Source organism: Lissotriton helveticus, chromosome 10, assembly GCF_964261635.1.
Source record: "Lissotriton helveticus chromosome 10, aLisHel1.1, whole genome shotgun sequence".
NCBI lineage: Eukaryota > Metazoa > Chordata > Amphibia > Caudata > Salamandridae > Lissotriton > Lissotriton helveticus.
Window position 1 is genome coordinate 1,217,072,968 of NC_136071.1, and position 20,244 is coordinate 1,217,093,211.

The 20,244-nt window shown below is 50.1% G+C and overlaps 2 long non-coding RNA genes across 2 annotated transcripts; both read right to left on the reverse strand.

The window, feature by feature from the left end:
* Nucleotides 1–243: 243 nt before the first annotated feature.
* On the reverse strand, nt 244–2,536 carry LOC144785700 (uncharacterized). Its single transcript, XR_013602027.1, has 3 exons — nt 2,245–2,536; nt 2,066–2,136; nt 244–638 (listed from the first exon to the last, which is right to left on the reverse strand). It is a non-coding gene; the product is annotated as an uncharacterized LOC144785700 (long non-coding RNA).
* A 268-nt stretch (nt 2,537–2,804) lies between these two features.
* LOC144784968 (uncharacterized) lies at nt 2,805–6,646 on the reverse strand. Its single transcript, XR_013601726.1, has 3 exons — nt 4,124–6,646; nt 3,609–3,702; nt 2,805–3,493 (listed from the first exon to the last, which is right to left on the reverse strand). It is a non-coding gene; the product is annotated as an uncharacterized LOC144784968 (long non-coding RNA).
* Nucleotides 6,647–20,244: the final 13,598 nt, after the last annotated feature.

Genomic DNA, 20,244 nt, shown 5'->3' on the forward strand with positions numbered 1-20,244 from the left:
ACTCTGCTCCTGGGGGATACCTGTTTCAAGCTAGCCTGGCTGATGAGGGGTGATAAGTAAATCCAAATCAGAGAACAAAGACTCTGCCCTATATGGTTCAATTCAGAGGCTCACAAAGAGTCCTTTACTAATAACATGCACCACTTCGAGCTCACTTGTCACGGACTGCACATTGAATTTTTGACGCACTTTCAGAATAAATATGTTTTATTTTCATTTTTCACAATAACAAAATGATGAAAAAGAGTGTTTAAAGACATCATCGTTTAAATAAATACATAACACAATATTGCACTTACAGTTAAGAAAAATACATAGCCCCCGGGCACCCTCTCATCTTTCATTCATATTTACAGACTCATTCCACTAGGTCATACTCACACATTCGATTCATCCATCCACATTCACACAATCCAAGGACCTCACGGCCTATCGCAGACAATTACACTGAGGTTGTCCTGCAGTATCCTCTCAGCAACATGCTGGGGGGAGATATGATATTGTTAGCAGGACCGATGTTCACCACGCCAAGGCGCGTTTCGGTGCCAAGCCCGATCTACGGCGGCACCTTCATCAGGGCATGTATACGAAGGGGGGGCCACAACGGGGCAACTCAGTTTATTGCAGCCGTGACAATTCTGCGATGAACAAAAGAGAAACATCTTTTAAACTCATTTTATACAATTGCATTTTCGTTTTGCTTTTTTGTTTTTCAAACCGGATGGCACTATTATGTACATAACATGTTATTTATATACAAAATCACATCACATTACTTCATGATTATCCTATTTACCATCATATTGTGCAACATTATAGTTCAAATCACAGAAAACATTGAAGCGAGCTAAAAGTAGTGCATCTAATTCAAGGCATTTCAAAACCGATGCCTTTTCTGATACATGATAAGCCCAATAGGGTCTTAAATACCTGGAATCCCAACAATGAAACAAAAATACATTCATCCAAGAAGAGGAGAATTAGAAAGAGTTCTAGACCAGACACTAAATACAATTAAGAATAATCCAAAGGAAAGCCCGAGTTCGGCAAACATGGGTGCTAAGGTATTTGTAACCACCCGTTGGTTCATTTCTAGTTTGGGTGTGCACAATCTACTAAGCCTTAAAACTGGAATATATACCTTGATTGTAGAGCGGCACAGGCAGAACAATCTACGTACTTTTGATGAAATACCGTCTATTTAGTCGAACAATAATGCAAGTTCAAGGGCGCTCTGGCGTAGGAGGGGAGAGGTGTGGCGCCGCGGCCAGGGCGGCTGACGCTGGAATCTGGGGACCACGGTTCGATCCCCGGCTCCGGCGGCAGGTTAGCCCAGCACCATGTGACTCTGGGCAATAGCTCGCTTAATCTTCCCGACGGCCCCCAGCGCCTTGAGACCTTTACTGGTGATTGTGCGCTTTACAAATGTGGACTTTACTTTAGGACAGGGAAACAGCGGGGCAGATTTATGAGGCCCTTGCGCCACGTTTACGCCGCTGTTGCGTCACGCAAGGCGGCGTAAACGTGGCGCATCCCTACGAATGATTTACAACGTGACGCATCTAGGCAGATGCGTCACGTTGTAAAGCCCTGCGCCGCTTGTGGGCGTTCCGGCGCAGGGTGGGCGTTCCGGGGCAGGTGCGCCTCGCAAAAGTGGCTGCGTGAAATCTATGAGATTTCACTCAGTCACTTTCAGGCCAATGCTGCGTCAAAAGCCTGCGCCTGCTTGAAGCAGGCGTAGGTCTTGACGCAGCATTGTTGAGATGGGCACCCCCGAGCCTTGCTGGAGCTGCGTCGCGCTTGCGACGCAACTCCAGCAATGCGCCACCTTTACGGCACAGATGCGTCACGCATCTGTGCCGTTGTTGCCCCATGGTGCGCCGCATTGTAAATGCGGCGCACCATGGGTGGCGGAGCTGTGGCGCACTGTGGCGCATGTTAACTGGCGCATCCCTGGGATGCGCCAGTTAACATAAATCTGCCCCAGCATTTTTTGGGGGTTAGATTTAGGAAATTCAAATAGTTGGAAAACACAACAACGACTTCTGATTCTGAAGGGTCTTACCTATGGGCCCTGCGATACCTGGGCTACTTTCTTATAACACCTTCCAGCTGTTAATGCAGCGAGACAAGCACCTGGGGATATATATAAGGACGTTTATTTAAGATGGTGGATAGCCACAATGCTGTCTTTCAATAGTCAACATCCTAGTCTCGCGTTCACAACCCTAATAAAACACTTACCGGTCGAACGTATTTCAGGCTTCAACGTTTTTTCTTTCCTAGCGGTCGATAGTCATCGTGTACACGAGGGATGTAAAAGCCCAGCCAGGGCGGGCCAACTTCATTCAGTCCCAAGGATCTAAAAACATGAACAGTGAAGAATTATGGGGCATATTACCAAGCAATAGCGATAATTATCGCTATTGCTTGGTTAGAGAGAAAATGTTACCGCTAAGATGCGGCGATTTTTACCGCAGATAAACCTTGGTATTACCAAGGTTTATCGCAAATGCGATAAAAAACGGCCGCAATGCATGAATATCGCTGAAAAGTCAGCGATATTCATGCATTACCGAGCTAATGCTCTTAGCCATGTTATCCACCTCCCATTGGATAACATGGCTAAGAACTGCTCAGGGGCAGGTGTGAGCTTTTGGAGATATTCGCGCTTAGTGCAAATATCTCCAAACGTTGGTAATAGGAGATAGCGATGTTAGCGACTGTTTCCAGTCGCTAACATCTTGGCACGCCCACTTTGCATGTCATTAGTGATAAATATCACTGACATGCAAAGCGGGGCCCAAGATGGTCGCTATCTCCTACTAGCTGTCGCTAACTGGTGTTAGCGACAGCTAGGTAATAGGGATAATTTTATCTCCGCTTTCTTGGCTTTTAAAGCCAAAAAAGCGGAGATAAAACCCCTTGATAATATGCCCCTATATATTTTAACAAAGAACGTATCAGGACACAGTAAATACTGAGGCCTTTTAAAGAAGAGTGATACATATAGGTGGGGTCCCCGCAAGAGAGACGTGTTGTGTCTAACACACATCAACTATTATTTAGACAACTTAACAAAACAATAAATGCACGAGAAATCAAGGTACTGTAATTTATTATCAATACCATGAGGTAGTTGCAAAATCAAACATTTAGCCCCAAAGGAGGGAAAGGGGAGGGGAAGTGCTCGAAGAAGTGTAAGGTCAAGGAAAAGGAAAACACAGTTAAGAAAACAGGTGATGAGTACAAAAGTTACCAACACAATCATAATAATTCAAATACATAAGCCCAAAAATCAGGGCATACAATGAAGAGATATTTTGACAAAGAAACTTTCAGCGGACACACAGTCAATTTGAGAATGCAGAGGGCTTGTGCCGGAAGTCTAAGAAGAAAGCCGTCGACGTTTCGACCCTTATGTGTAGGCTACGTTCAATCCTTAGGCGGGGTCTTCATCAGGACATATGCAACCAGGAAGATTGGGGCAATCCTATCAGACAAATTAATAGTAGATTGGTAAATGTTAATTAAACAATGTGATATTACACTATAGCCCTATAAGTTAGACTATGGTGAAGAATTACAATGATAATTGAAGAAATTACCATGGAGTCGAGGCCCAACTGGGCTCAGGACGAGGAGATAGGATGGACTGTGCGGTAGTCGCAGGTCGATCACAGCGTAATTAATTCGCAAAAGCTGCAGAGGAGAGAGAGGACAACCAGTGGTCAAGCGGCCTTCCCATCGTCTATGTACTACTGGTTAAAAAACCAAATTACTTTATCAAGACCTGAATATTCTGGTACAAAAAAGGGGGGGTCAGGGAAGCTACTCGAATGCTGGAACTAGTGGGTAAAAATCACTGGATTTAAGGATCTATCTAATACTTTAAAACTATCCACAGAAAAATACAAGGCCCCAGTATGGCATACGGGGTCAAGGAGTCTATTGTCAGTTATACAAGTATTGAGCTGAGGCCAAGTATGATATTAATAGGGGACTCTGCATGGGCAAATATGATTGTAGGCAGACCCATGTCAAGGGCTAGCGATAGCCAGAGCACTCTTCAATTATATGAAACACACGGTATGTTTTACCCAATTACAAAAGCATAACATACCTGTGTGTAAATGAAGAGCGACGGGGGCGGAATAGTCCAACCGTCTTTCAAAAAACACTCGTCGGTGCCACGTAATCGGGTAATCAGCCTGTGTCCGATAGCTGGTAACCGGCGGGATTCGTGCTGCCAAACCGTCAGTCACGATAACGGATAAATCTATGGGGAACTGGAGAAAACGGTCAGGGGAAAGGATAGTGAATTACCAGGGTAAATTGCAAAAAAACGCACTGTTTAACACATACCCCATGGGATCAAAAGTGTCCGTGGACAGTAACTCCGCAACTCCCGCTACGCGGAGTTTAGGGGGCGGAGTCAGATAAAAAATCCCATTAAGGGAAAGGGAAGAGTTACTTGGAGAACTATACGATTGCTACTACATAGACCACACAATAAGAATTTTTTATCTTGATAGTGTGGTCTTCGTGTAACCATCTCACAGGAGGAAAATAAGTTTCAATAATTGTTTGATTGTGTGATTCATTACGGGCTCGGATAACGGTATAACAAAAAGATTTTTTTTACTAATGCATGCCGGAGTCTGCCCAAAGTTATACTGGTCATTTACGAACACTCAATTGGGAGATCGTGACACAATTACAAATACCCGCGCAACTCTCAAACATGAGGTTGAAAGCGGGTTGCTTTTCGTGAGAGCCCAAAATGAGAACAAAAGACATTTTATGTTAAGATGGTATAAACAGGATCATACAGACATCAGCATATTCCTATTACAAAATTCATTATAAGCCAAATCCTGAGGGAGATACTACCAGCATAATTCTAAATGCCCGCGCAACTCTCAAACATGAGGTTGAAGGCGGGTGGCTTATCGTGGGAGCCCAGAATATGGCGGAAAGTATTTTGAGATAGTACAGGAGCACACTGAGCATCAGCATATTCCCATTAGGATTCGTTATCTTATATACCAAACCTACAGGGTGTGTGACCCCATCTAATTTAGGATGGATCTCTGTAACCCCATCAACCCAGGGCCGGCAACTGTGCCAAACTGCTATCTTGCTCGTTAAGGCCATTTTTGATTGAGTCTAAGAGGGACATCCATTTAGATTCACGGGTGTTTAGTACTGTCAAGACATTACCTCCTCTTCTCCCCAGAGAGACCTTTTCAATGACAAACCATCTCAAATCTGAGACAGCATGCCCAGCCCTTTGCCAGTGTTCCACTAGCGGGGCACCCGCCACATTGCAGCGTAACCGGCTACTGTGGGACGATAGGCGTGACTTAATCTTCTGTTGTGTTTGACCCACATATACCTGTCTACATGGGCATTGGACAATGTAGATCAAACAACTCGAATTGCAATTCGTGTGATGTTTTAACTTGTAAGTCCTTCCGGTCAAAGGTCTTAGTCTGAATAGTGGTTTGACATGCTGAGCATGTACCGCATCTATAATGTCCCACCAATGGAGGCAGATTCCACAAACTTGTAAGAGTCGGTTGACTGACGGGTTTCAGATACGAGTGGACCACCATGTCCCGTATGTTTTTGGCCCTCTTAAAAGAATGAAGAGGGAACTGCGTTTGCTGTATCTCATCCGACACAAGAGACCAATTCTTGTTGATAATACGTTTGACTTCATTGCTCCGTGTGGAGAAAGTGGTTACACAGATGATCCGGTCCATTTCCGATTGGTTGGTAATTTCTGGATTCAACAGAATATCGCGTGGATTGTACCAGGCCCTTTTCCTTGCGCGTCTCACCATTCTAGCGGGGTAACCACGGGAGATGAGGCGCTCACTTAAAACCTCAGATTCTTGGATGTAATTTCCACGGGTGGAGCAATTTCTCCTAATTCTAAGAAATTGGCCTACTGGGAGATTGTCTTTGAAACCTCGGGGGTGATGACTCCCATATTGCAGTAAGGAATTTCGCTCAGTTGGTTTCCTAAATAAAGTAGTTTGTAACCGATTGTCATCTACATAGATCGAAATATCCAAGAATGGAATCTTCTCATTGCTTGAATCCATCGTGAATTGGATATGGGGGTTTCTGGAGTTGAGCCAAACGTGAAACTCAAGAAGTAGTTCTTTGCTGCCTTCCCAGATACACAGAACATCATCTATGTATCTGACCCACAAAGTCAGGCTACTCTGAAAAGGGTTATTAGTGGAAAAAATATATTAATGTTCAAAATGATCCATGAAAATAATAGCCAGATTCGGAGCGAAGGTAGCCCCCATGGCTACCCCCTTCGTCTGCAAATAGAAATTTTCTTCGAAAATAAAGAAATTCTGTCTCATGGCAATACTCAGCAGCTCGAGTATAAAGTCTGTGGGAACCTGGACAGGTGCCGGTCGCTTGTCTAAGGCTTGTCTCATCACTTCCAAAGCATCAAGTTGAGGGATGCTGGTATAAAGCGAAACAATATCGCACGTCACCAAGAGTTCACTTCCTGGGTTGAATGGTCTTTCGTCAATGAGATTAATAGTTTATGTGGTATCACGAAGATACGCCTTAGTGTTGAGAGCAATCGGCTTTAGGAAAAAATCAACATATTTGCACAAAGGTTCTAACATAGACCCACAACCTGACACGATTGGGTGGCCAGGGGGACTCTCTATGTTCTTATGTACCTTAGGTAAGGTATATATAGTAGCAAGTCGTGGAAACTTTTGATTGAGGAATTTGAATTCCTGCTCACTAAGAAAGCCAGCATCCAATCCTTTTTGTGTGGCTGCCAGAATAGTGGTGGCCAATTCACGTGAGGGGTCAGTAGATAATAACTGATAGCTTACTCCATCTGACAATTGTCTATAGATCTCTTCTTTGTATTTACAAAGGTCCTGAATGACAATTGCCCCACCTTTGTCGGCGGGCTTGATGACGAGCTCTTTGTTGTTGCACAGCTCCATTAATGCCTTTTTCTCTGTTTTGGGCAAATTCAATCTGACAAATTTACGTTGGTCCAATGTACGGTCCACTGCAAAGGTCACAATTTCTTCAAACGCCAAAATCTTATGGCTCATGGCATAAGTGGGTGGAAAGAAAGTGGAGGGTTCTCTGAGGCCGGTGATGGAACTACGTTGTCTAGTAGTTTGATTTCGGAAATAGTATCTTAACCTAATCTTCCTAAAAAATCTGTATAGTTCCGTTTTCAGCAGAAATGTATTGGGTGGAGCCGTGGGAACATAGGAAAGACCTCTGCTCAAAACTTTGATCTCTTCTTCGTCTAGATTGTGATTAGAGATGTTGATCACAGGGTTGGGGGATGACCTACTGCTATTAGGTGTGGTTGGTTCCCCAGTCTGATCTTGGATGGATGCCTGGTTCACCACCTGTAGGTATTCCTCCTGGTCGAAATTTCTCCGTGAACTTCGGGGCGAAAGGTGACTTGTTTCTGCTGTTTGCCTCTGTTGCCTTCCCAACCGCCAGGATTTTGTTGTTGTTGACCTCTCGCTTGACCTCTCATCCGAGGGTTGCCACATCCTCGTGGGGGCCGCCATTGTCCGCGGCCTTGATCTAAAAAAGAGTGCTGGAATTGAGCAGGGTACTGCTGATATCCAAGCTCTTGAGGTGGGTAATTGTAAGAAGAACTGGGTCCTGCCTCCACGTCACTCCCAGAGCTGTAAGAGGAATCGGAAAATGTTGTAAAATTATGTCTTCCTCTGTAGCCACTATGAGTACGGTTGGTGAAACGCCCCTGGTTATCCTGCTTATAGTAGTCGGGCTGCAAGTACGGGTACACAGTTTTTTTATCAAAAAGTCTAAGGTCTCTAGCTAGCTTTTCCAATTTCTTGGTTTGGGCTGTTATATCAAATTCTTTGATGGTTGCTTATAAGTTATCTACGGCCTCCTTAGCTTTGGTAAGTGTGTTATCTCCCAAAATATCTGCTTTTAGGTCAGCAATTTCCTTACTCAGAGAGACAACTTGTTCCGCGGCAGTCTCAACCCCCAGCACCATACAGTGCCGGGAGCAATTGTTCGCCACGCAGCTGAAGCCCTCTTTTAAAGAAGAGAACAGCGAAAAATGATATGTTTTAACATGGTGTTTTGAAGACACAGTAAATCCCGGTGTCTGTCAAGCAGGGAAAGAACACAGGCCATGGAAAACAATATATTCCATAATAATGTTTTAGAACAGGTTGAATTTCAAGCATAAAAACATTCATAAAGGATATCTGTAGGTGGAAGGTGAAATTATCCCCTGTTTAATCGCTCGATGTCAGGGAAAGGCAGAGGCTCATTCAAGCGTGCGAATACTAGCTCATGATCGAGTTAGTTAGTTTGTATAGAGGGAACAAATACCTTAATCGAGCGGATATACTAGTGATAAAGGAGGGCCTGGGAGATAGAAGGGCTCAAAATCGAGATCTCAGGGATCAGAAGCTCACCTTCGGGTAATCTTTTCCGCATCCGATATTGCATCCGCAGCCGTGGTAATAACCGTCCGGCATCATTCCCGCTGTTTTTAAATCAAAAGGAGGCCACCCCTCCCTTCCCATCTATCCATACACTCGATCCGGATTGCGGGCGTGCCCCGGGAGGAGGAATATGCACCAAATACCCGGATCGGAGCCGAGGGAGGAGGGATTGTGAATGGAAAAAATTTACAAAATGACAACAGGGCAGGGCGCGGACTCTCAATACTGAATCATTACAGTAGCTGTGTCTGGGTGGGGATAAAACAGACCAGCAAGAAGACGGAATACAAGAACCCCACCCCTCCCCCCGCCCGGCTAGGGGCATACCGCAGTATAGCATTTAAGAAAAACAGAAGGAGAAAAAATTCGCGCCAACAAATGGGCACATAGTTAGGCAACAGCAACACAAATTCCAAAAGATTTCACATTTAGGGGAGCTTCATGGATATACAGTAAAAGGAGTATTATGAAATAATAGTGTAAAAGCATGGATATGGTTTCTTAGCCATGTGATACTTTAAAATAGATAAAATATATACAGACAAATATACATTGACTAACGTACTCAACTGGTGCTTCTAAATACGCCTACCCCGGTGTACCTGACCTAAGCCTAATACATGGGAGGGAGTAAGTAAGTAGCAGTTTAAGTTAAGTTTGGTTTGCCAAGAATCTGACTCAAGAATTCTCTGTAAGGGTTTAGTCAGTTCCGTACCTGGGTAATAGAAAGCAGGAGGTCTGGTATCTCGTTCTCAGGACTCGGTATCCCAGTCACCCGCGAGGGCAAGCCGGAAACGCCGGAGGCTGGATTTCTCGGGAGGAGAAAAGACAGCGTCTCTCTCAGCGCGTCAAAAGGGAGGGGCAGCGTCCGTGGGCTTCCTGCATCAGCTGGGCTCTCCGGCAAGTAGCACTGCTCCAAGCTCATCACCACCGTGTCTTTGCTTAGGGCAGCGTCGGTATATTTATACCTGAAAGGTGCCGAGTTTGACATAAGGATGGACATAATACGTCAGTAAGGATGTCATAAGAACTGGTCGTTCTTGCATTCTTTACAGGAGTTCTCGAACGAAATCAAAACAATAGCTGCGGGGGATTTCCCAGGTCTGCTGGTGGTTTGGTTTGTTTTGAGAACTCGGTGTGCTTTCTAGGGGGCTGGAGGAATAGTGCTTGCTTAATGTGACAGCATGCGCTATGACTTAATCTGAAAACGGGTTTCTGTGCCGTTGTATGGATATTAGTGATTTATTAACCGGACAAGGGTCAGAAATAGGAGTATCAATACAGATCCCTAGATAAACATACTACACTACGTCATGATCCCATTTGGCCCTTAACTGAACCAGGGTATCGGACATGTTATTGATAATTTTCTTATAAATCAATGATATGGCCTTTTCCAGCAAATTCCCGTCTAGCACTCTATCCTCGAATGAGGAGGACTCGGGGAGCAACTCTCCTCTGGGGAGCACGGCGAGTAAAGCGTGCCTAATTTGTGGGTACGAAAATACTCAGAGCCCGCCAGCTTGAAATCCTTTTGCAGCTGTGAAAAGGGAATGATATCGCCTGACTTCCACATATCTCCCACTTTGGATATACCAATGAGATCCCAGTGATCAAATCCCTTCGAGTAGATCAGCCTACCCAATCGCTCGTTATGCCAGAGTGGCGTGGCCTGTGTAATACTGCCTCCCCATCTCAAGCCCTTTGCGTCTCCTTTCCACACTTGCACCACACTTGCACCACATGCCCAACAGTGACACGAGAGGTATGCACATGCTAAGGTGCACTTACGGTTTTACCTTCTCAGCATGCTCTGAAAAGGAATTGTAATCAGTAAAAGACAAGAACAGATGACAGTAAACAGTCTTTTACTGTCATCAGTTCTTGTCTTTACAGATTACCGATCGTGTCATTGTTGGCCCTGAAGAAAGCCTTGTGATTTTTCACACTGAGGTTGAAACATGTAGACCGTAGTTTTGGTACTAATTTTTACCCATTGAATGTCACGGGCCAAATTATACCTGTTGGAAATGGGATCCCTGGCTGGCCAGGGCTTTCGCCAAAGTCAGTCAGAGACCACCATTCCCAAGTCAGGGCAAGGGAGTTACATGCCAAGATAACCCCTGCTCACCCTCTAGGTAACGTGGCGCAAGCAGCAAGGCTAAACTTGGAGGCGATGTAAGTTAAGTATTTGCGCACGCACCCCAGCAACAACACCCAAGGCCCACCACAAAGGAAACTCCACACAAGGTTATATAAAAATAGCCTTTGCATTACACCAAAACACATTAGATGAAAAACACACACTTTACAATGTGCCAGAGGCACGGGCAGAATTTACAGGGGATATGTACAAGACAGGGCCACCTGCACCACTGTCAGGAATCAGAAGTAACACTTTCAGAAATAGCACTTAAAATGTAAATCACTGTAGCACAAAAATATAACACAACCAGTAACTACTGGTAACCAGGACCTCACTAGCACCACCTGTACTAGGGAGAAAACAACCACCTAAGTATTACAGTACCTGTAGGGGTGTAAGCACATAACACATGATGCAATGCATAACATTCATTCAGAGGTGTAAGGACAAGGCACATGACGCATAAAAACACATTCAGAGGTGCAGAAAAAGTACAATTGCGCCAAACTCACGTAAGTCACCACCTGTGACTGTCCCTAGGCCCTCTGGCCTTGTTGGGGCTAGGACGCCCTGTGTCCAATGTCAGGGGGGCCTAAACGGAGCAGTTGCCCACAAAGTGCTGGGCAACTGGGTAGCACAATGATGGGGCCAACACGATGGGGGAGCCTCACAGGCTCTGCAGAAAACAACTGTCCCCTTGAGCCTCTCTGGGCTCTTAAAACATAGGTGGCACCTTGAGCCTCTCACAGGGCTCTAAACAACAATGGTAGCGCCTGAGCCTCTCTGGGCTCTTAACTCATGAGGTGGGCACTCACGAAATCAAAATGCACCCCTCTGAGCCTCTCAGGGCTCAACACACAATGCCCGGTACGTTGGAGTCCCTCATGGACTCTAAAAGAATGCCCCGGGATGCTGGAGCCTCGACAGGCTCAACAACTGGTAAGGCCCCCACGAGCCTTTCACTAGGGCTCTTAGTAACAGGTGCCGCCTCTCTGGGGCGGGGGGGTCCCTCACGGGGGACCCGCGAACACGTGGGGCGCCTTTGGTGGGAGTCCCCCCCTCTGGGGGACTCGAGATTCCGCAAGTGCCCCTTGAGCCCCTCGGGGCTCTGCACAAGTGCCGCCTGGAGCCTCACGGGCTCACAACCACTCGGGGCCTCGTACTGGAGGGGAGGGGCGAGCACCGTCAATGTGCCCCGACTGCCCCCTCCCCTTTTGCAGACACTCACCGGGCTCGCGCTGTCTCCTCTGCCCGGCGGCTCTTCACCGGAGCTCCCGCTCCTCGGGGGCTCCCTTCCCACACTTCTCCCTCTTGTGGGCGGCGGGGCTCTCCTCTCCGCCACGGGGCCCCGCCTGCACCATTCCGCCGCCTCTCCTCGCTGCTGGGCTCTCCTCTCCCGGCGGCGAGGCGGGATTTCCGGTTGCTTCTCCCGGGGCCGCGCTGTGATTGGCCGGCCGGCCGGAACACTTCCGGGTCGTTGCGGGCAGCGCGGTGGCCCGTCTTCGGCACTTCTAGGCGGGGGTGAGTTTCCCGAGGAGTGGGCTCCCTCGAGGTAAACTCAAAGTATAACGGCCAGGTCCCTGGCAGGGTGGGCACCTGCCAGGGGGCAAATTAATCCAAAAATAAGCGAGGTGGCTTTCGCTTGGGGCGGACAATGCCGGGTGGGCACCGGCCTCTGCAGACAAAGCTCTCCCAGCGCTAGAGGGGGGGGCCACAGCGCTCCCAAGTGCTACAGGGCAAAAATGCAGCGATCCCGGCGCTAAATGCAAAATAAAGCGCTCTTAAGCGCTAGAAGGGGAAAGAAAAGCGCTCCCAGCGCTATCAATCAAATGCAGCGCCCCCAGGCGCTATAGGACAACAAAGTCCAGCAAAAGTCCTCCTAGGCAGGCAGGGGGGCAAGGCTGGGCCAGGGGCCAGCTCACTGGCCCTCCAGGCAGGGAGGCAGTCCAAGTGGCGGTTCCTCCTGGCCCCAGCAGCAGCAGCCCCCTCAAGTAAGATCAGGAAAAGAACAACTTCTGTGGGGACACAGCCCCATTTTTATACAGTACATTCCTTTGTCTGAAGGTGCAGGGTGGGGGCGGAACCAGTCGCAGCTGGTTCTTGAGTACTCTGTTTACCTCAACCACCCTCTCTATTCACTGGCAGGGCTTGGGTCATTAGACACACCACAGGGGGGCGGAGCCAGCATTGTGTGGGGAAAACCCAGCCCATCCAGGACACAGGTACACTCCTCCCACACATCACTCATGCTAATCTCACACTCACCACCGGGCAGACCCATCCAGACTTCCTGGAGCCTGGCATGCCAGCCAGCTCCAGCCAATCACGCTCCAGCACCCTCACTGCACATGTACAGCCATGTCTAGGAATTATACTTCCCCACTAGACACATACAAGCCGCACATACCGTTGCGCAGCATTCATTTTCACGAGTTCACACATACCAGACTCGGGCCTGTACACCCCACGCATCAGGAACTACCAGGGACACATACATTCCCCATGCATTCCTATGGGCGGGCAGGCCTAGCTCAGCACATGCACTCAGAGTGCGCACGCACTTTCCACTGGGACACAGTGAAAGTGCGCAGAACCCAAAAATCACCATTGCCAGGTCACCATTTCACGCAAAAAGTCTAGGGGTGAACCTGCCCTAAGGGCCCAAGTCCAACACAACCCCCTTCCAGCCAAAACGCAGGGGAGACCAATCAACACCGTGATGGACTTCCCTGCTTGGGGCGATAGAACACAGACACGGACGCGGGCCCGCAACTGCAGGGACACCCTCCTGTTCTACGCCACGGTGAACCCATGGGATTCCTTCTCAACACACTGTCTGGACCAACTGGGCTACCCCACTGGTACTCCCAAGCTGTCCGCGGCCAGGACCAGGCCCTGGGCCACCCAGGTGCCACTGGTCCTTGCCTATTCGCAATGCGGGGGGTAGTAACCCCTGGCCCATAGGAGCCATTCTCCACTCTTCCTGTCTGCAAGACAGGACTAGACTGCCACTGGTTCTCCAGCCTAGGGCCTACAACCTCAGGCGGACCAGGAGTCTCGGGGAAGGCTCTCCTCCCCCTACCTCTTCTTCTAGGGTTCCTCCGGCGAGGGGTACACCTAGAACGCCATTCCAACCCAGGGCTTATCCACTCAGGTTGCACCGGGGTCAGAGGTGGGCTCTCCCACCCTCTGCACCCCCTTCCAGAGGTCTGCCCTCTCCCACCTGGAGAAGTTCCTCTGGAAGAAGAACCGGTCAGGACACTGGTTACAGTCATCCTACCCTTCAGGTCAGGCTGATCCTGAACCTGGCCTTCCAACCTCTGGTCTAAATCCTTCGGTGGAACAATTGCCTGGCACTCCAGGACTTCTGGGGACTCACACACAATCCCCCTGAGGCTAACAAATGACACATCTGTTGTGTGACTGTCTGTCTGGCGCAGATCTCCCGCCCTCTGTCCACCTGACAGTGCGTGACGATCCCCCAGACCAGAAGTGGCGCCACCCGGGTCCCCCCAAGAAGATCTAGCCCAACTGGCTAGTCCCTGGTCCACTGGTGCATCCACTGGGAAACTCAACCCCCAATCACTCCTCACGCTGGACTCCTGTACCCTCCCTACCGGAGCGGTACTGCCAGCCTCTAGAACCACAGGAGCTCTGGTTACAGACGCTCCAGGTCCTCTACTCACTAGGAGATCCTCCTCAAATGGACTAACAGGACAGCCTAGGTCCCCAACCTGGTGTTCCCTACAGAAACCATCCAAGTCCTGAGGCAGGGCTTCGGGCATCTGGGGAACCTCGGTCTCCCCCTCACTCCTGCTCCACTGAGCCAGGCAGTGAGCCCCTACACCCTCCTCGCTATCCTGGGACCTAGCTGGGCTACACTGAGCCTCTTCCACCACGCTGGGCTAGAAGATCCCTGAACCACTACTTTTGGAATCACTCCCTAATGACTCTAGAGAACCTCTGGCCCTTTCCCAGCGGTCTGCTTCATCTGCAAGCTCACATGCCTCAGACAATCCGCACCCCAACAGGTGTGTGCGCAACCCTGGTGAACAACAACTGAGCAGGTGCTCTTTGACAATCAGATCAAAAAAGATGTCAAAATCATCTTCCGTGTGAACCTTTACCCAATCAAACAGTGTCCCACAACATTCGTCCTCAAAATCTTCCCAAGACTGGTGAGACAGTTTCTTACTGTCCCTGAACTTCAACCTTAACTCCTCCTCTGGGGAAACAGGTACCATACTGGGGGAACTGGGACTGGGACTGCTCGCACTGGGCTCTATATAGCTGCCACCACTGGACTCAACCCTCCCTGGGGAGCCCAGAAACTCAACACTGCGCGCAGGGGATAGTCTACCCTCCAGAGCTACTTCGCCTCTGGTGGAGGCCCTCTCAGCCTCCTCTATCCTTTCCTGCGCTAAGACCCTCTCGGTCTCTAGCTGTTGCTTTCTAATGCCCAGCTGTGCCATAGACTGGGCATGCTCCAACCTGAGCTTTTCTAAAGCCAGCTGGTGCTCCCTTTCTCTCCTCCTATCTTCCAGCTCCTCTGGGGACAGGTAAAGGGATGAGGCGCTGCCTCCTACGCTGGACCCAGCAAGGGACTCCCTATCTATGGGGTCTCTACTCTCTATTGGCGTCCAGGTGCTGTCATCTTCTTCCTCCTCTTCTGAATCTTCAGGGCTCCCCACAGACCCACCACCCTCCTGGTGTGAAGCCCGGGCCCTTTCCTCACTGCGCTCAAGATCCCACTGACCCTTTTGCCACAGGATCAGGCTGCTCCTAAGTTCGGACTGAGTGTCTGACTCATCCACCCCTATGTCTCTCTCTTCACAGAACCTTACCAACTCTCCCATACTGTATCTAAACAGAACACAGAAATCAAAAGCAGGCTCCATTCTGGCGGACGTTCTAGAGAAGAGATTACACAGGGAACCTAGGGGTCTGAGCTAACACAGGAGTACACAATTCACAAGGTATCAGTAAGCTCTCTATTCCAGGGAACTCACACTCACTTGCCTAGTGCCACACACCATTCATCCACACACAACCCTCCCCTCGGACTGGTAAGGCAGTTTCTACCACCCCTGATTCCTCAACCTGACCACAAGTGACACAGGTACCGACTCTGGGCGCAGGGTGGGGGACAAATGTACTGGACACAATTACACAATGGATACCTTCAGGAGAAGAAAATATGAAACTTCAAAAACAATCCCCTAAAATGTGGTCATCTAAAATGCAGAGTTTTGTGGCGTGGCCAGTTACTACTGTGGTACAACGCAAACACAAATCCTTATCCTCACCGCTTGCCGCCAATGTTGGAAATGGGATCCCTGGCTGGCCAGGGCTTTCGCCAAAGTCAGTCAGAGACCACCATTCCCAAGTCAGGGCAAGGGAGTTACACGCCAAGATAACCCCTGCTCACCCTCTAGGTAACGTGGCGCGAGCAGCAAGGCTAAACTTGGAGGCGATGTAAGTTAAGTATTTGCGCACGCACCCCAGCAACAACACCCAGGACCCACCACAAAGGAAACTCCACACAAGGTTATATAAAAATAGCCTTTGTATTACACCAAAACACATTGGATAAAACACACACTTTACAATGTGCCAGAGGCACGGGCAGAATTTACAGGGGATATGTACAAGACAGGGCCACCTGGACCACTGTCAGGAATCAGAAGTAACACTTTCAGAAATAGCACTTAAAATGTAAATCACTGTAGCACAAAAATATAACACAACCAGTAACTACTGGTAACCAGGACCTCACTAGCACCACCTGTACTAGGGAGAAAACAACCACCTAAGTATTACAGTACCTGTAGGGGTGTAAGCACATAAAGTAAAGTAAAGTAAAGTCCACATTTTTGTAAAGCGCACAATCACCCGTAAGGGTCTCTAGGCGCTGGGGGCCGTCGGGAAGATTAAGCGAGCTATTGCCGAGAGTCACATGGTGCTGGGCTAACCTGCCGCCGGAGCCGGGGATCGAACCGAGGTCCCCAGATTCCAGCGTCAGTCGCCCTGGCCGCGGCGCCACACCTCTCCCCATAACACATGATGCAATGCATAACATTCATTCAGAGGTGTAAGGACAAGGCACATGACGCATAAAAACACATTCAGAGGTGCAGAAAAAGTACAATTGCGCCAAACTCACGTAAGTCACCACCTGTGACTGTCCCTAGGCCCTCTGGCCTTGTTGGGGCTAGGACGCCCTGTGTCCAATGTCAGGGGGGCCTAAACGGAGCAGTTGCCCACAAAGTGCTGGGCAACTGGGTAGCACAATGATGGGGCCAACACGATGGGGGAGCCTCACAGGCTCTGCAGAAAACAACTGTCCCCTTGAGCCTCTCTGGGCTCTTAAAACATAGGTGGCACCTTGAGCCTCTCACAGGGCTCTAAACAACAATGGTAGCGCCTGAGCCTCTCTGGGCTCTTAACTCATGAGGTGGGCACTCACGAAATCAAAATGCACCCCTCTGAGCCTCTCAGGGCTCAACACACAATGCCCGGTACGTTGGAGTCCCTCATGGACTCTAAAAGAATGTCCCGGGATGCTGGAGCCTCGACAGGCTCAACAACTGGTAAGGCCCCCACGAGCCTTTCACTAGGGCTCTTAGTAACAGGTGCCGCCTCTCTGGGGCGGGGGGGTCCCTCACGGGGGACCCGCGAACACGTGGGGCGCCTTTGGTGGGAGTCCCCCCCTCTGGGGGACTCGAGATTCCGCAAGTGCCCCTTGAGCCCCTCGGGGCTCTGCACAAGTGCCGCCTGGAGCCTCACGGGCTCACAACCACTCGGGGCCTCGTACTGGAGGGGAGGGGCGGGCACCGTCAATGTGCCCCGACTGCCCCCTCCCCTTTTGCAGACACTCACCGGGCTCGCGCTGTCTCCTCTGCCCGGCGGCTCTTCACGGGAGCTCCCGCCCCTCGGGGGCTCCCTTCCCACACTTCTCCCTCTTGTGGGCGGCGGGGCTCTCCTCTCCGCAACGGGGCCCCGCCTGCACCTTTCCACCGCCTCTCCTCGCTGCTGGGCTCTCCTCTCCCGGCGGCGAGGCGGGACTTCCGGTTGCTTCTCCCGGGGCCGCGCTGTGATTGGCCGGCCAGCCGGAACACTTCCAGGTCGTCGCGGGCAGCGCGGCGGCCCGTCTTCGGCACTTCTAGGCGGGGGGTGAGTTTACCGAGGAGTGGGCTCCCTCGAGGTAAACTCAAAGTATAACGGCCAGGTCCCTGGCAGGGTGGGCACCTGCCAGGGGGCAAATTAATCCAAAAATAAGCGAGGTGGCTTTCTCTTGGGGCGGACAATGCCGGGTGGGCACCGGCCTCTGCAGACAAAGCGCTCCCAGCGCTAGAGGGGGGGCCACAGCGCTCCCAAGCGCTACAGGGCAAAAATGCTGCGACCCCGGCGCTAAATGCAAAATAAAGCGCTCTTAAGCGCTAGAAGGGGAAAGAAAAGCGCTCCCAGCGCTATCAATCAAATGCAGCGCCCCCAGGCGCTATAGGACAACAAAGTCCAGCAAAAGTCCTCCTAGGCAGGCAGGGGGGGCAAGGCTGGGCCAGGGGCCAGCTCACTGGCCCTCCAGGCAGGGAGGCAGTCCAAGTGGCGGTTCCTCCTGGCCCCAGCAGCAGCAGCCCCCTCAAGTAGGATCAGGAAAAGAACAACTTCTGTGGGGACACAGACCCATTTTTATACAGTACATTCCTTTGTCTGAAGGTGCAGGGTGGGGGCGGAACCAGTCGCAGCTGGTTCTTGAGTACTCTGTTTACCTCAACCACCCTCTCTATTCACTGGCAGGGCTTGGGTCATTAGACACACCACAGGGGGGCGGAGCCAGCATTGTGTGGGGAAAACCCAGCCCATCCAGGACACAGGTACACTCCTCCCACACATCACTCATGCTAATCTCACACTCACCACCGGGCAGACCCATCCAGACTTCCTGGAGCCTGGCATGCCAGCCAGCTCCAGCCAATCACGCTCCAGCACCCTCACTGCACACGTACAGCCATGTCTAGGAATGATACTTCCCCACTAGACACATACAAGCCGCACATATCGTTGCGCAGCATTCATTCTCACGAGTTCACACATACCAGACTCAAGCCTGTACACCCCACGCATCAGGAACTACCAGGGACACATACATTCCCCATGCATTCCTATGGGCGGGCAGGCCTATCTCACCACATGCACTCGGAGTGCGCACGCACTTTCCACTGGGACGCAGAACCCAAAAATCACCATTGCCAGGTCACCATTTCACGCAAAAAGTCTAGGGGTGAACCTGCCCTAAGGGCCCAAGTCCAACAATACCTAACAGGAGATCTGCCTTATTATTATTCCAATATAAACCTTACTAAGCTGCATCACTAGGAAAGGGTAGCAATGAACTGTATGTAAGGCATATGGCACGCTACTCTCCTTCTGGCACAGGGCTTTACAACGTGACACATCTCCCAGATGCGTCATGTTGTAAATACCCCACACCATGGCGCATCATTTGCGCCGCCGCTGCCTCACAAAAGTGATGCAATGCAGCGTAAAAGAAGCGCAAGGGGCTTGTAAATCTGCCCCTAAGTGAGCAGAAATGTCACTTTACACATTAATCCAAGCTCTCTTTCAGTGCCACACACACAGCTTTGCACCAGAGTGCAAGGGTGTCTACCTGAGGCTAGCACAGGTCTACCTCCAAGTACACAATACTGCGCTGAGCCTAATTCTAAACCTGTTCCCAATTTCTATGTGTGCTGCACATGAAAAGTCAGAAAAAAAAGAGCGATACAAATACAATTATTTCTACGCGATGGCGCTTGTTTGAAATGGACGCTGTGTTTTGCTAGAACGGCCCCCTGTATCTAGGATAAAGAGCCCTGGCAGGGAATTTACAATAACACGGAAGGACGCAGCTGGGCACGGTGAATTACAATTAAGGTAAGCACATCCATTCTACAAAGTCAAAAACTGATATTGGAATTTTATATATTTTTCATTTTTTTAATATATGAAAGTTTTGTCATGATACCGTTTTTTAAATAAAAGCATAAGAAGCATTCTTTTCGGCATATCAACATATTTTTATCGCAATTCAATAGGTAGTTTTCAAATTTCATTTGTAAATGTCATGTTTCATGTTATTATTTTCATGTTAACACCCGCAGCCCACCCCAGACCTGCAGCCCACCCCAGACCCGCAGCCCACCCCAGACCCGCAGCCCACCCCAGACCCGCAGCCCACCCCAGATCCGCAGCCACCCCAGACCCGCAGCCGAGACCCGCAGCCCACCCCAGACCCACAGCCCACCCCAGACCAGAGGCCCACCCCAGACCCGCAGCCCACCCCAGACCCGCAGCCCACCCCAGACCAGAGGCCCACCCCAGACCCGCAGCCCACCCCAGATCCGCAGCCCACCCCAGACCCGCATCCCACCCCAGACCCGCATCCCACCCCAGACCCGCATCCCACCCCAGACCCGCAGCCCACCCCAGACCCGCAGCCCACCCCAGACCCGCAGCCCACCCCAGACCCACAGCCCACCCCAGACCAGAGGCCCACCCCAGACCCGCAGCCCACCCCAGACCCGCAGCCCA